The following is a 16,106-nucleotide window of genomic DNA, read 5'->3' as shown; positions in this document are numbered from 1 at the left end:
TGTCTCTGACAGGGTGCGGATATTCAGCCAATTTATATTCTCTGTTCAGGCTCAAATAACAATTTAGTCTACTTTGTGTTTTTGTTTGACTTCTCTCATATTGTAGGTATAGATCTTTTGATTGATTTATATATTTTTTTTAATTCTGTTTATTTGTTTTGGCTCAGTGCTCATGGGATTCTGGTTGTTTAGTTTCATCATCAGCTGACTGAAGGGACTGTTTTCAGGGTTTAGTTCTTGGGTTTGTAGTGATTTAAATTGAAGTGTGTCTTTTGGGCTAAAATTTAAATGTGTCCAAAATGTTTGTGCCCATATTTGGATGTTTAATAGTAACAAAAAGTGCCCCATTTCTGCTTGACAGGTGTTACTTGGCATGTTCCTCTGGACAGTCAGAGTTCTTCTGCAAAATTTGGTGTGGAGGGCCTCTATGGGGTGTTTGTCCCATGAGTCATGCTCCAATCCACTCAGCGGGCCCCAGATCTCACTTCCATAAAATGCTATTGGTAAAATTACATTGCCAAATATTTTTGTCCATATTCTGATTGGAAAATAAAAGCTCAGTAATTTGGTTTTTATTGTGTACAATGCTCTACATGCTTTTTCTTTGAGGGCATTTATTGCATATTGAAATTTCCTGATGCAGATAGGTTCAGGCCAAGGCAAGTATATTTTTGGTGTGTTTAATCAGGGTTTTATTCAGGTATTTGTTTTCAAGACATCTGGGGGGTCTTTTTTGTTTGTTTCGTTTTTTTATGGAAAGCACAATGATTTGGGTTTTCTTAAAATTTACCTCCAGGGCCCAATTTTGGCAGTAAAGTTCTGTAATTTCCTACTTCTAAATTCTGATAAAATCCAGATGCTGGCCATTGGCCCTGCTCAACAAAGACACCAGTACACCAAAAGCTGTTATCACATGTAATTATATATGATTACACACAAACAAATCCTTTAAGTGTGTTGTAAAGCATTTATTACCTGTTACATGTACATATTATTGTAAAATTACAAATGATTAACAGTCAAGTTTAAAACAATTCGTAAATGTATTTAAACACATTGACACATATGATTACAATGGTATGCTAATTTATGTAATCAATCATTTTAACTGTTTAGACAAATGTTTTGGATGATTCTGTTGAGCTGCAGTTGCTGAAAAATATGTCATTTATAAGAAATGACAACGACTAGAAATTTTAAAAGAGGAATCTCCATTCGTTACGTGCATCATTTCATACATGATTGCTGACGGCTTAAAAGCCACCCTCACTTTTGTACCACTGAGCCCTGGCAATAACATCGTTGGAGTAGTCTCCGCCCCAGGTGTTGGCGTCCACGTCTTCATAGGAGTGGATGTTCCCATCCCCTGCATGGTAGGCTGCTATCCCACCTGCAGAGACAAATACAAATTAGAGCAAAGCAAAACAAAGTGTGAGGCCAGTTTGTCATGAAATTCTAATAATTCAGTGAAACAATATACCTTTCAGCTGCTGCTCCTTGGTCCAGTCTGGAAATGCATGCTTGATGCGCAACATGAAATACAGCAGGATGTCAATGGCTTGGCAGAGGTGTTCCTCACTGTCCCATGCGCCTTTGGGATGTGTCCACCTCCATTTGGATTGATATCAATCTATGGAAATATCAGGTAATAAAGTTCAGATAAACACAACTGTTTTGCACTGTAACACAAGACACTGGAGAGTGCATAAAAGAGTATGGTTATGACCTGCATCAGCCCGTAGGTATTATAGGCTTTTCTCTTCTCGTCATAGCACCCCTTGCCTGCTGTCAGTGTCTTTCCAGCCCTGCATGACCTGGAGATGAGTGCAGCAATGAGAGCTGGATCAAGTCCTTTCTGGCGAGCCACATTTTGGATGATGGTTTTGTATTTGTTCATCTCCACCAGATCAGTCTCGGCCATGGCGTATGACGCCTTCACACCTTTAGAAAGTAATCAAGGAGAGAACAGGGATCAGGGCTCAGTCTATTGATACAACTACAGCATAAATATAGATAATTATGTAACTGTAGATGGCTGGATCTGTTTTTACCTGAGTATTTCAGCTTGTCCTGCTGAGCTGTTTGTTGTGAGGCACCGGTAGTTTCCACCAACGTGATGTTTCCGTACCCTACAAATGTTTATGAGAATATTTTTCTTCAACACACTTGTACATATCATGAGAACCTAAAGTCTCCTGAACCAACCAAAATCAATCACTTACTGGAAACAGGTGCCACTGAAGCCTCACCGAACTCCTCAGCTGGAAATACACAAAACACACACAATGTTTAACAGCACCTAAACAATTAATTAACAGACTGTACTCATATAATTATGAGCATTATATGATAACCATAGACAAAGGGCGTGAATGTAGGCAGGTATAGGCTTAAAATGAAAGTGAAAATGAATTCCAGTTATCGTTGACTGGTTTAAAAAAAAAAAAAAAAACATTGTGAAATATCTTCTATGCCTCTGAAACACTTTTGTTGCATGGACTTTGAGACAAAAAAAAAAAAACTAACATAAGGGAGTGAATGTGGAAAGCAAGAGCAGGGGACAATGAAATAGCAAAAGCCATTGGGGGCACGGTACCAAAAGAAAAAAGATGAAATTCGCAAATTTGCACATAGAGTATTACTTGTCTGCAACTGATAGGAGAGTGCACCAATGTGAAATAAACTCTTTTAATTTCAGAGAGATTTTGGGATGCAGCAACCATCAACACAACATCCATCCACTTCCGCTATAATTTTCTCTGGAAAAGTGCGGGCAATGTGTTACCAAATGTATAGTTTTGTTTTGTTTTGTATTCTATGTTATTAACTAAAATAATGTAATATGTTGTCTTGTATTGCATCGCAATGTTTATCTTTTGGGAAAACCTAAAAAAAAAAGGAATTACAGAAAAGAGGATGGAAAGCGCAGGGAGACGGCTGTGCCGTGCTACTCTCTAACAGAAGTGCATCGATTATTCAGAAGTACATTTGCAAAAACCAAGCAGGTGGTGATCATCCTTCAAGACTCTTCTCGTGTACAAGTAAAAAAAAATCACTTCTGACACCAAACTTCACCGAGGCTCTTTTTCTGCTGGTTGCAGCCAATCTCCCCCAGCGCCTCCAGGGCCACCTCTTTAGCTTTGACTTCGGTGTGGAACTGAACCAGGACACGTGCGATTTCTGGACGACTTTTTCCTTCCAGATCTGCCAGTCTGATCCGCGGCTCTTCCTTGCGGTCCCGTACCGCGGAGCAGAACCTTTTTACTTGCTCCTCGGACAAGTCATCCAGCGCCTCCGCTATAGCGCGTTTAACGGACTTGGGAGGCATCTCTGCACCTCAGCCGGAGGACCAGAACACACTGCTGCTGCTGCTGGGAGCTCTCCTCACTGATGGAGCACAGCTGGACTGAGAATAGTCTGCTGTGGGATAGCCTATAACTGCACTGTGAAAAGCAGCAGCTGACCAGAGGCCGGAGCGCAGTCAAACTAAGTGAATCTGAAAGTACACTGAATTTAATGCCTGACTGGGAAACTCCCCCCATCCCAACAGTCATCAACCAAACCCTGAGACATTTTCTACCAATCACATTTTATTTATTCATTGTGTTTCAATTGGTTGTCTATTATTTTGCTGTGTAATTATATAGGTACTGCAGCAGTGAGGTACAATAGGCTATAAACTAAGGTGTTATCAACTTATCTCTTTTAGACAGATCCTGTGTCAAAATATAATCTTAAGAGCTTCATTGCTTGGTCATGTTCACATGGAGCATATTCCTGAAAAACATGTCAAGATTATTAGTTCGTGGGTCTGGCCCAGTGGTGGAAGAAGGATCTTCATCTTTTATTTCACTTAATAACAAAAACTATTCTGTTAAGTCCTGCATTTAAAGTCGCACTTTAGGAAAAGCACAAGTGCACAGTAAGTTTTCCAATGTAAAACATGTTAGAGCAGACTGACTCTTTCAGAGATATTACAACAGCTAGAGTAAGACGCCCCCCAGTGTTGGCGTTAAACTCCGTAGTTAAAACAGGTGGTGTTAAAATCATTCTCCCATTGGTTGGCATTCGCAGTGAGTGAGTGAAATAGCGGGTGCAAGACATGCTCAAACCATTGTATGGATCATAGACTGACACAATACACTCCACACATATCACCATGACCATGATCAAGACAAGCAGTTGCTTGTGTCCTTCTCAGCAGGATTTGTGAGCACTGCAGATAACACAGTCAACATTGAGAGACCGCTGAGGTAGGGAGTGAGATGCAGATAAAGCTGGGTGGACAGACAGTGACATAGACCATGGAGGTGAAGTTCAAGGTACAGGCCCTGTCATTGCTCAGAAACATTCAATGACAGGTCAATGACAAGAAGATTCTCCTAAACTCACTCAAGTTGTTCAACTGACTGATAATCTTCACCCAAAGGGATATGATATTCAAGACAAGCATAATGTATGAGCTTACTCCTTTCCCCTTGTCCTTGTTCGGCCGCAAAGGTCAGATAATTAAGGAGGTGAACAAGGCAGGCTTTTCCAAAACCAGCCTAAAAGACTTCACCACTCACTGTGGTTTCCAAAAATATATGAGCATGTGAGAGTCTGAAATAAAGATATCTGAAACACCAGAGATGTCTTTCAATCTTTTAATGCTTTGCACAAAGGGTCAGGCATGGCAGGCAGTCTGCAGAGTGTAGACAAAAGCTATCCTTGCTGGGACTCCTTTATAGACAAGTTAGGGAGGAAACTGACAAGAAGGTACGTGCACCTGCAAGGACGTTGACCGGCTAAGACCGGTTCTGTGGTCAACAAGTCAACTTAGCCTTGAACAGAATGAAACAAACATAACAAATCCTGTATGGTATTTGATTGTGTAAGCATTTTTAAATTACATGGGAGACAGTCATTGGAGAGTTCTATCAGTGAGAAACTTACAAAAGGCATTTGTTGGACCAAAGTTAATACAAGTGATGGGTTTTATAGTTATATGGTAATTTTCCATTACATGACCAACCTTTCTCCAGTCTGGTGCTCGATGGCAGATGACTTCTCTACATGGTCAAGTAGGAACAAGGTCAGACTTGGCAGGAGATTGCCAACAGTTACCTGAGCTATGTGCAGGGTCTTGACAGTCGCTCTCGGAAGATCATTCTTGTCTTTGATGGCTATAGCAGCTCATGTCCAAATCCAGTGTCCAAGAACTCCTGCTGTGATCAACAGTTTTGACCAGTTAAGATACATTTGACGGCAAGGGCAAAGTTCATGGATTACACTCATAACAAGAGTGAGCTCATCCATCTCCTCTTTTCAACATTTCAGAAACATCCAATCACCGTGGAGCACTGTGACAACGATGCTGACACTTTGATTGTGGCTGCTGCCACAAATGACACTGTTGAGGTCATTATGAAGCACTGTTGCAGTACTTACATCAACTGCGATTCTGTGATTGATATTTTGCTGTGTTGTGCTGTATTTTGATTTGCCATGTTGTAATGCAAGTGTATTTATCCTCAGAAAGCAAGAATATTAGCATTGTTAAATAAAATGACTGCATGATTGCAGTTTTTGGCACAGTTTTAGATGCTTTGCACACTATTTTCAAGTGCGGGCAGAAGATACAGATGTGCTAGTAATGCTAGTGCACCATAGCTCAAACACCAATCACCCACTCTTCTGAACCATGTCGAAGGGCTCTTACAAGGTCAGGAAGATCCAAAAGCTCTCTCTGAAAGACAAAGGCACCACCTGCTCTTTTCTCAAGCCTTCACCGGTTGTGATATGGTTTCTGCAATCTGGGGCCACGGGAAATCAACTCTCTTTGACAGGTTTTGTGTAGGAGACACTGATGAACACATGGACATCTTCCTTTACAACACATTCTCACTCCGACCTTGTCACATTTTGATGTTTGGTCATGGACATAGGATGTGCAAGGTACCCTGGGTGTGTTGGTTGTTGACATTCTGGGACACTGTGTTAAGTTCTGCCTGTTACATGCATTGTCTTCTTTCAAGACACACTTCTGTTTTCACAGGAAATTTATGTCAGTACAACACCGCAAATTAACTTTTTTCCCTCAACAACAACCACACATGGCTGGGCTTCAGCAACAAAGTCACGTGGTTAGGTTTAGGAAAAAAGAACAGGGTTTGGCTTTAGAATCTTACGAGATGCAATCACCACTTTCTCAGGTGAAAGTTGGTGTATGTTGGACCCATCCACCTCCTCTCCCACCTGCCCCACTAAGACTTTAACCGCCTTAACTTTCATCCTTGTCCCGTCGTGTATGCCCGGATGCTGCCGGGTGCCGCTAAACTATAATGATGACCGGCCGAGTATCATGCTGATGTTAAAGGATGCCACTCTTTGTTGGTTTCTGATGCTGCAAGTCCCTGCCCAAGTGCCAGATCTTGACAACTTCAGAGTGAGACCTAGCTCTTTGAAAAAACTAATAGTTCATAGTAACCTATATACACAAAATATGAAATTTATGAAATCACAGATTCCTGTAGTCGCCAGGGTTACATGTTGAGTCATGAGGGTCTGCTAGCTCTGTTGAAATCTCTCCCTCTTTCTCCTCCAACTCAACCCCAAAAAGCACAATAGCTGAACTAAATGTGCATATATTTGACCATTTTACAAGTTCCTGAAATTCACAGAGTCCACCCTTCTGCTGAATCAGAAAAACTTGGGGGTTTTTTTTGTTGAAAGATATCCCAATCCTACTGAAAAGCTTTGAACAATACACTCTGAAGGTTTGACTGAAATCAAAAACAAGAGTAGAGTTAATGATCTAATCTGATTTCAGAATCCATCTTTTCTTTTAATCAACCATTTGCGAGATTTTATCCAATCCAATAGCTGAAACCTGATCAGATTATTTCTGAACACCTGGGCCCAGGACTTGATGCTGGTCAAGTTGGCCCAGTCACATCATCAACGCTTACAGCACAGTATTCCCATGCACAAAACAGACACAAAATGGCTACAAAGAGACACAACATTACCAAAAAAGACACAAAAATGATCACAAAGAAACATGAAATGACAAAAAAAAGACAAAATGACAGCAGAGAGACACAAAATGATCATAAAGAGACATAAAACAAACAAAAGACACAAGATTACCCCAAAGAGAGACAAAACATCGACAGACACAAGAAGACCCAAAAAGACACACACCAAAAACATACAGAACCAACACTAAGTCTGTGTGTCTTGCTCCTACATAAGACAAGACTTTTACATGTCTGTGCCATCTATTCAATTTTTCAATTCACTAAGCTTATCGGCAAGACATTTCATATGTGTTGCCAAAGCACAGTTACATTTTGAGACAGACATACAATTTAAAGAAAAAAAAACTAATTAAGTGAAGGAGTAAAAACCTAGGCAGTGTGATCCATGAGGAGATGAACTATATGTTGTTGTGTTGTTGTCTCTATCTATCTATCTATCTATCTATCTATCTATCTATCTATCTATCTATCTATCTATCCATCTATCTATCTATCTATCTGTCTGTCTGTCTGTCTGTCTATCCATCCATCCATCCATCCGTCCGTCCGTAAGGGAAGGTTTAGACAGAATAATTTCAATAATTTCAGGTGATGAAACCACATCATCTGCACAGGTAGAGTTAGACAGGAAATATATTTTTTTTCTGCTCAATACACATATTATTTTCTACTATTTTATCTATTATGTACGTACGAATGCACGAATGCAGTCAGGCCTAGGACAAAACTTTCTGTAATGTTACAGAACTGTCAAACCAAATCCACCATGGACATTTGGTCTGACCAGTGTCTGAATAAGGCTCACACAATGGTAAGTTACTCTTCTCTGTTTAAGTTTTCTAAAATGAAAAGTTATGTGCTTGATGTCTTTCTCAGTGAACAAATTAACCAATAAAAATGTAACCTTTTCTCAGGCAAAAAGCCATGACCTAAATGGTCTTGAAGAGCCCCTACAAAGAGCCGATGGAACACACGTCAGTAAAACGCACCCTGAACCCGACAGTCTTGACTTCAGTAATTTAAAATGGAAGGTCTGGAAAGATGGACCACTGTTTGAGACCAATAAACAAAGAAAGCAGTTGTGATTTAGCAAGTCATCGCTGTGTTTCCAGCAGCTTTTTAAAGACCAAACGTAGTTGCAACCCCTTGCTGATTTTTTCCAGTGGGGATGGTGCTTCCAAAACCGGCTATTTTAAGCCATCTTTTCCTCACCATAACCACATGGTTTTTGTGCTTGAACCTAACCACATGTTAACCACAGTGTTGGTGCGAGAGTAAACTATTAGAGGTTTGCAGAAACATACAATGCTAACATTTTGGGTTGTTATGGTGATAGTTTTTAGTAAGGTGAAGACTTAAAACATATTTAATTAGAGTAAGAAACAGGAGAGGGCAGCACGGTGGTGTGGTGGTTAGCACTGTCGCCTCACAGCAAGAGGGTTGCCGGTTCGATCCCGGGTGTGGGAGCCCTTCTGTGTGGAGTTTGCATGTTCTCCCCGTGTCAGCGTGGGTTTTCTCTGGGTACTCCAGCTTCCTCCCACAGTCCAAAGACATGCAGGTTAATTGATAACTCTAAATTGTCTGTAGGTGTGAATGTGAGTGTGAATGGTTGTTTGTCTCTATGTGTCAGCCCTGCGATAGTCTGGTGACCTGTCCAGGGTGTACCCTGCCTCTCGCCCAATGTCAGCTGGGATAGCGGTTAGAAAATGGATGGATGGATGGATGGTAGTGTAGAGGTAGAGGTAGAGGTAGAGGTAGTGTAGACATTAAAATACCTGTTTCTTATAGTATGGACAGGATCTGGGCATAAATGTATTACTGAACATGCATGGGCCCAGGGGGCTGAAGTGTCATAACTTCATTTTCATAACTGTAAACACAAAATGAGACACAAAGAGATGCAAAACAACAATGAAAAGGTGCAAAACCACCACAAAGTCTGTGTGTCTTGCTCTTATATAGAGGTGGTGGTGGGGCCTTTTGCATGTGTTCAGGGGCCCATCGTCTCAATATGCACCCATGGTTTTGGGTGTTGCTTTTGTCTAGCTAGTGTCATATGACTTTAAATAAAATACATAATGGTATTATCATAGAAGCCATCCTGATCATTTGTATGCATTGTATGTTGTTGTTGTTTTTTGCAGAGTGTGCAACTTTAAAGAGGCAGCCACCTTACCACCACTGGAAATACTTTCACTTTGGTGGACACCCATGAGAGGCTTTTGAAAAACATTGAGTTTCATTCTTAGTGTGATCTGAAGCATCGAAACCTGCTGCCACCGGATGTTCCACGGCCTCACAGTTCTGCTGATGCTGAACTTTACATGGGAGACATTTCTGAGAAGATGCACCCAGAGTCAAAAAGCATCAGCGTTCCTTCTCTTGATGATAAAGTAGCTTGTCTGTTTCCCCAGCCTCTCAGGGAAGATGAAGCTCTAAATATGATGCCCCTCAGTTGGCTGGCTGACATTCCACTTCCTCCAAAGTCCTCTGCCTGCTGATGACATGTTGGACATGGGAAGCATCTATGAAAAGATGTACCCAGATTTTTCATACTTTGGGTTTCCTTCTGTGGATGATGAAGTGGCAGTGGCCTGTCTGTTTTCGCAGCCTCTCAGCATACAGGCTCATGAGGTTCCTCTGACTCCCAAGTCCTTCTCCTACTGAGGACGTGCCTGACATTGAAGAAACTGATGAGAAGAAGTACCCAGACTGGAAAAACATCGGGTTTCCTACTCTTGATGATGACACTGATCCAAATCCTCCAAACGTGGTGTGTCAAGAAGTTTCACTGCCTCAAAGACCTCCACCTAATAATTCCTTCTTTCACACTGAAAACACTTGGGAGAATGGTTTCCCAGATTTGACAAACAGTCCAATCAAAAAAAAGTCCAATCAATGGACAGCAAAACATGGGATTTCCAAGTGATCCAGATGTGGAAATCTCGTGTTGTCCAGGATCAGCTGATCCATCTTACATTTGTGCTAGTTTTCAAAGCATCTATCAACTGGATCACCCTGATCCAGATCCAGAGTTATCAAGATGATTAAAGCCTGTTACAGCCTGCATTCTGCTAATCTTTCTCTCTCTCACCTGCTCCTGGTAAATTTCCATTCACCTGCACCCTGCCATCCAGACACACTCCCTTCATCTCAAGCCAACTCCACTCACCTGTGTACACAGCTGCTTCTCATCAGCACTCCCTGCATATAAGCAGCTGCTCAGTGCCAGATTGTTCTTCAAACTCCATGCAAGACTTTCAGACATTCACTCGGTTTCACTCCCTGGTACTGACCCTGCCTGTTCCTGACCTGCCTCCGTTGTCTCTGCCCTGGTAATCAGCTCAGCCTTCTGTCTCTGACTCCGAGTCCTGCCTGCTCCCTTTCTGGTTTTTGTCTGCTCTGCTCTGTGGCTGCATGGTGCTACACCCATCCTCTTCACCTCTGCTCTCCTGGTGCTGTGTATTTGCATCAGAAATACTAAAAGGTACCAAAAGTAAAAGTGCCCATTATCCAGAATGTTCCATTTAATTTTTTCATATCATAAATCATGATGCCATCACTTCAAAAATGTGGTTGTTGTAGAATACAGCTTTAGTTTATACCAATGCTGTCTTTATAAGGGTAATTTGATGTGACCAACTGAAATGCTGAATATGCAAAATACATTTTGTTTTCATTAAAAATGTTTTGAGAAAGAATATTTGTGGAATTCAAACTTTTGTGGGTTCATCTATTTTTTATTTTTTTTTATTTTTTTTTTTTTTTTTAAGTATAAAGTGCAAAGTAAAGGACTCTGTTAGTCCTCTGCTTTTCTGCCTTTCACTGCTTGGGCAAACTGTACTCCATCATGGGATTAATTTCCACAACTACAATGATGATTCTCAACTTTATGTGCTTATAAATGCAAATGATTATTCCCATTTACTAAATATGAGGCCTCTCTCGTCTACTGTGAATTATTAGGTGTCATGAAATTTCCTGCTTCTAAGATCTGATAAAACTGAGATGCTGGCCATTGGCCCTGCATGACAAAGGCACCAGTACAATATAACTCTTCTTCTCATAGTCTTCTAAACCCCAGTTCCCAATAAGGCAGTGCACATGTTAAAAATCAAATGTTCATACCTCTCAATCAGTTTACAGTTAACTTCAAGGTTCTTTTTGGAGGAATTCTGACACCAGTCACTGCATCTCCTCAAACTCTGGTGAGGTCACACAACGAATTAAAGCTCAAATGACCTAACCGGATGTCGTTTCCAGGGCCATCCTGCTGACAGTGCCAAAAAAAAAAACAGGTGTACCCAACCTGACATAAACTTATCATCCTGACATGACTGCTGCTAAATGATCTGGTGTTGATTCAGACTGGTTATGTGGGAAAAATTGTTTCCTGTAGCTGGTTGAATAACAGGAAATCTGTACTAACATGACAGGAAATACCCTCCTATGTGTACTGGAAAGCTGCAGGCATGTCAACTGATACTGCTTGTTTGTCAGACACTTTAATTGTCATGATGTACTAATTCTTTGTCTTTCTTGTGAGTAAACCCTCAAATGTGCAACTCCTTGTCTGCACCACTTATTTTAAGTCTTGTTTATGCTGCAACATTATCACATGTAATGATATATGATGACACATGAACACTCCCTCAAAGTGTGCTGTAAAGCATTTATTGACCATTTATATACATGTACAAATTATTAACAGTCAAGTTTAAAACAATTCGTAAATGTATTTAAACACATTGACACATATGATTACAATGATATGCTAATTTATGTAATCAATCATTTTAACTGTTTAGACAAATGTTTTGGATGATTCTGTTGAGCTGCAGTTGCTGAAAAATATGTCATAAGAAATGTCGACGACTAGAATTTTATTTTATTTATTTATTTTTTAAGATTTTTTTGGGGGCATTTTTAGCCTTTAATAGATAGGACAGACAAGTGTGAAAGGGGGAGAGAGAGGGAGTGACATGCAGCAAAGGGCCACAGGCTGGAGTCGAATCCAGGCCGCTGCGGCAACAGCCTTGTACATGGGGCGCCTGCTTAAAAGCCACCCTCGCTTTTGTACCACTGAGCCCTGGCAATAACATCGTTGGAGTAGTCTCCGCCCCAGGTGTTGGCGTCCACGTCTTCGTAGGAGTGGATGTTCCCATCCCCTGCATGGTAGGCTGCTATCCCACCTGCAGAGACAAATACAAATTAGAGCAAAGCAAAACAAAGTGTGAGGCCAGTTTGTCATGAAATTCTAATAATTCAGTGAAACAATATACCTTTCAGCTGCTGCTCCTTGGTCCAGTCTGGAAATGCATGCTTGATGCGCAACATGAAATACAGCAGGATGTCAATGGCTTGGCAGAGGTGTTCCTCACTGTCCCATGCGCCTTTTGGGATGTGTCCACCTCCATTTGGATTGATATCAATCTATGGAAATATCAGGTAATAAAGTTCAGATAAACACAACTGTTTTGCACTGTAACACAAGACACTGGAGAGTGCATAAAAGAGTATGGTTATGACCTGCATCAGCCCGTAGGTATTATAGGTTTTTCTCTTCTCATCATAGCACCCCTTGCCTGCTGTCAGTGTCTTTCCAGCCCTGCATGACCTGGAGATGAGTGCAGCAATGAGAGCTGGATCAAGTCCTTTCTGGCGAGCCGTATTTTGGATGATGGTTTTGTATTTGTTCATCTCCACCAGATCAGTCTCGGCCATGGCGTATGATGCCTTCACACCTTTAGAAAGTAATCAAGGAGAGAACAGGGATCAGGGCTCAGTCTATTGATACAACTACAGCATAAATATAGATAATTATGTAACTGTAGATGGGTGGATCTGTTTTTACCTGAGTATTTCAGCTTGTCCTGCTGAGCTGTTTGTTGTGAGGCACCGGTAGTTTCCACCAACATGATGTTTCCGTACCCTACAAATGTTTATGAGAATATTTTTCTTCAACGCACTTGTACATCAACAAGAGCACATATCATGAGAACCTAAAGTCTCCTGAACCAACCAAAATCAATCACTTACTGGAAACAGGTGCCACTGAAGCCTCACCGAACTCCTCAGCTGGAAATACACAAAACACACACAATGTTTAACAGCACCTAAACAATTAATTAACAGACTGTACTCATATAATTATGAGCATTATCTGATAACTGTAGACAAAAGGTGTGAATGTAGGCAGGTATAGGCTTAAAATGAAAGTGAAAATAATTTCCAGTTATCACTGACTGATTTTTTTTTTTTTTAAAACATTGTGAAATATCTCCTGTGCCTCTGAAACACTTTTGTCGCATGGACTTTAAGACAAAAATCTAACGTAGACCAATATCGATACTTAATTGTGATTACAAGATACACATCAATTTTAGCCAACAGATTTGAAACCTTCATGACAGACCTAATTGATAAAGATCAATCTGGCTTCATCAAGGGGCGACAGACTCAGGACAGTATAAAACGGACACTGCATGTAATTGAAGAAGTACAAAGGAAAGGAGAAAGTGCCATATTATCAAGTTTAGACACTGAAAAAGCCTTTGATTGTGTCAGCTGGAGATTCTTGTATCTTTGCTTGGAGAAATTTGGCTTCAAACCTGAGTCGGTCACATGTATTAGAACACTATATCAGGACCCACTAGCAAAAATAAAAATACATGGCAGCCTTACTAAGTGGTTTAAGTTGGAAAGGTCTACTGGACAGGGATGCTGTCTCTCCCCCATCTTATTTGCAGTCTTTATTGAACGCCCAGCTCAAGCAGTACGGCAAAATGAGGAAATAGAGGGAGTAAATATTAGAGACACAGAACACAAAATTTGGCTGTTTGCAGATGACGTCTTGATATATTTAAAACAACCAGACATCAACCTACCAAAATTGATGACCTTATTAGCATTCTATGGATACCTCTCTGGTTATAAGTTAAATGTAGAAAAAACACAGATCCTATCTGTTAATTATTCCCCATCTACAGAAATGTAAAAAATATACGGTTACAAATGGGACAAAAAATCAATTTATTATTTAGGAATAAAAATCACAAAAAACTACCTGAATTATATGAAACAAATTACAAACCACTAAACCAAGAAATCTTTAAGGATATGGAAAGATGGGAAGTTATGATGTCGGCTTTCAGTTTCAAGATGAATGTGTTGCCAAGAATTTTGTATCTATTTCAGTCTTTGCCAGTGCTGATTCCCCCCTTACAATTTATAGAGTGGGACCAGAAAATTTCAAGATTTATTTGGAAGGGATGCAAACCAAGAATCAAATATACAACACTTCAAATACCTAAAGATGGGAGAGGCTTGGCACTGCCAGACCTTAAAGAATATTACTATGCTGCATAGCTCCGGCCCTTGATATGCTGGTGTGTTGCGAATTGTGCCACAAGATGGAAGGAGATAGAGTTAGAGAATTGTCATGTACCGAGTATGATTGCTAATCGAAATATGTTTGAAGACCAAAAAAGGAAAGCTGCATCCGATTACCAAATCCACCTTGGAGGTCTGGTTTAAAGGAGTAAGGAAGTCAAGACTGGAAAGTGAGATAAAAATTCTGAATTGGATGGCTTATGATACTAATTTCAAGCCAGGGACCCTGGACCAAAAAATAGGGCAAATAGGGGCCTAACGATATTAGATAAAGTAGGCCTAATCGGAAAAAAAAAAGAAATCAAAAGCTCAAAAGACTACTTATACTATAAGACTTATATATACTATAAAACTACAACAAACAATATGGGAAAACAGATGGGAAAAATCGACTATCTACAAATACCATCATAAAGACTGAGAGAAATTCTACTGACACTATGTTCTATGTCTATTGTGTTGTTTAATGAGAAAATTAATAAACCATAAGTAAAAAAAAAAAAATCTAACGTAAGGGAGTGGATGTGGAGAGCAAGAGCACGGGAAAATGAAAAGGCAAAAACCATCCCCAAATCCCTTGTGACACCAAACTTGTGCGTGTTAAACTCACCGAGGTTCTTTTTCTGCTGGTTGCAGCCAATCTCCCCCAGCGTCTCCAGGGCCACCTCTTTAGCTTTGACTTCGGTGTAGATCTGAACCAGGACATCTGCGATTGCTGGATTTCTTTTTCCGTCCAGATCCGCCTTTCTGACCCGCGGCTCTTCCTTGCGGTCCCTGATCGCGGAGCAGAACCTCTCAACTTGCTCCTCGGACAAGTCATCCAGCGCTTCCGTTATAGCGCGTTTAACGGACTTGGGAGGCATCTCTGCACCTCAGCTGGAGGACCAGAACACACTGCTGCTGCTGCTGCTGCTGCTGCAGGTGACCAGAGGCAGGGGCGCAGTCAAACTGAGTGATTCTGAAAGTGCACTGTATTTCCTTCCTGACTGGGAAACACCCCCCATCCCAACAGTCATCAACTAAACCCTGAGATATTTTCTACGCATTCAAAAAATATTCGCTTTTTATTCATTCGTTGCGTTTCAATTGGTTGTCGGTTATTTTGCTGTGCAATTATATAGATAGGCTACTGCAGCAGTGAGGTACAATATAAACTAAGGTGATAATAACTTATCTCTTTAGACAGATCCTGTGTCAAAATCTTAAGAGCTTCATTATTGTAGTTCATGTTCATGTAGTTCTCATGGAGCATATTCCTTAAAAAAAAGTTAGGTTTATGCCTGGCCCAGAAGGATCCACATCTTTTACTTAGACCATGATACCAAAAATACTTAGTTACAAGTAAAAGTCCCACATTTAAAGTCGTACTTAAGCACGTATTTGCATCAAATTATATTAAAAGGTACCAAAAGTAAAAGTACTCGTTATTCATATCATTTTTATGTCATACATTATGTCACTGGATTATAATTACTGATGCATTACTTTATAAGCATCACTAATGTTGCAGCTGATAGCTGATAGGCTAATTTAAACTGCTTTGAACACTGCTGGTTAGCCTAACCCATTATAGATCATAATTTATTGGTTGATTCATATCGTGTGTCAATAATATTAATTTGTAAAGTAGATAGTAATGACAGTTTTCAGATAAATGTAGTGAAGTAAAAGAGACAATATATGCTTCCAAAA

General features: G+C 40.4%; 1 pseudogene; it reads right to left on the bottom strand.

The window, feature by feature from the left end:
• Positions 1-953: 953 nt before the first annotated feature.
• Positions 954-15,361, bottom strand: LOC125886636 (lysozyme g-like; annotated as a pseudogene).
• Positions 15,362-16,106: the final 745 nt, after the last annotated feature.

The sequence above is a fragment of the Epinephelus fuscoguttatus genome, linkage group LG3 (genome assembly GCF_011397635.1).
Source record: "Epinephelus fuscoguttatus linkage group LG3, E.fuscoguttatus.final_Chr_v1".
Taxonomy (NCBI): Eukaryota; Metazoa; Chordata; class Actinopteri; order Perciformes; family Serranidae; genus Epinephelus; species Epinephelus fuscoguttatus.
This window is presented reverse-complemented; position numbering and strand designations above follow the sequence as displayed.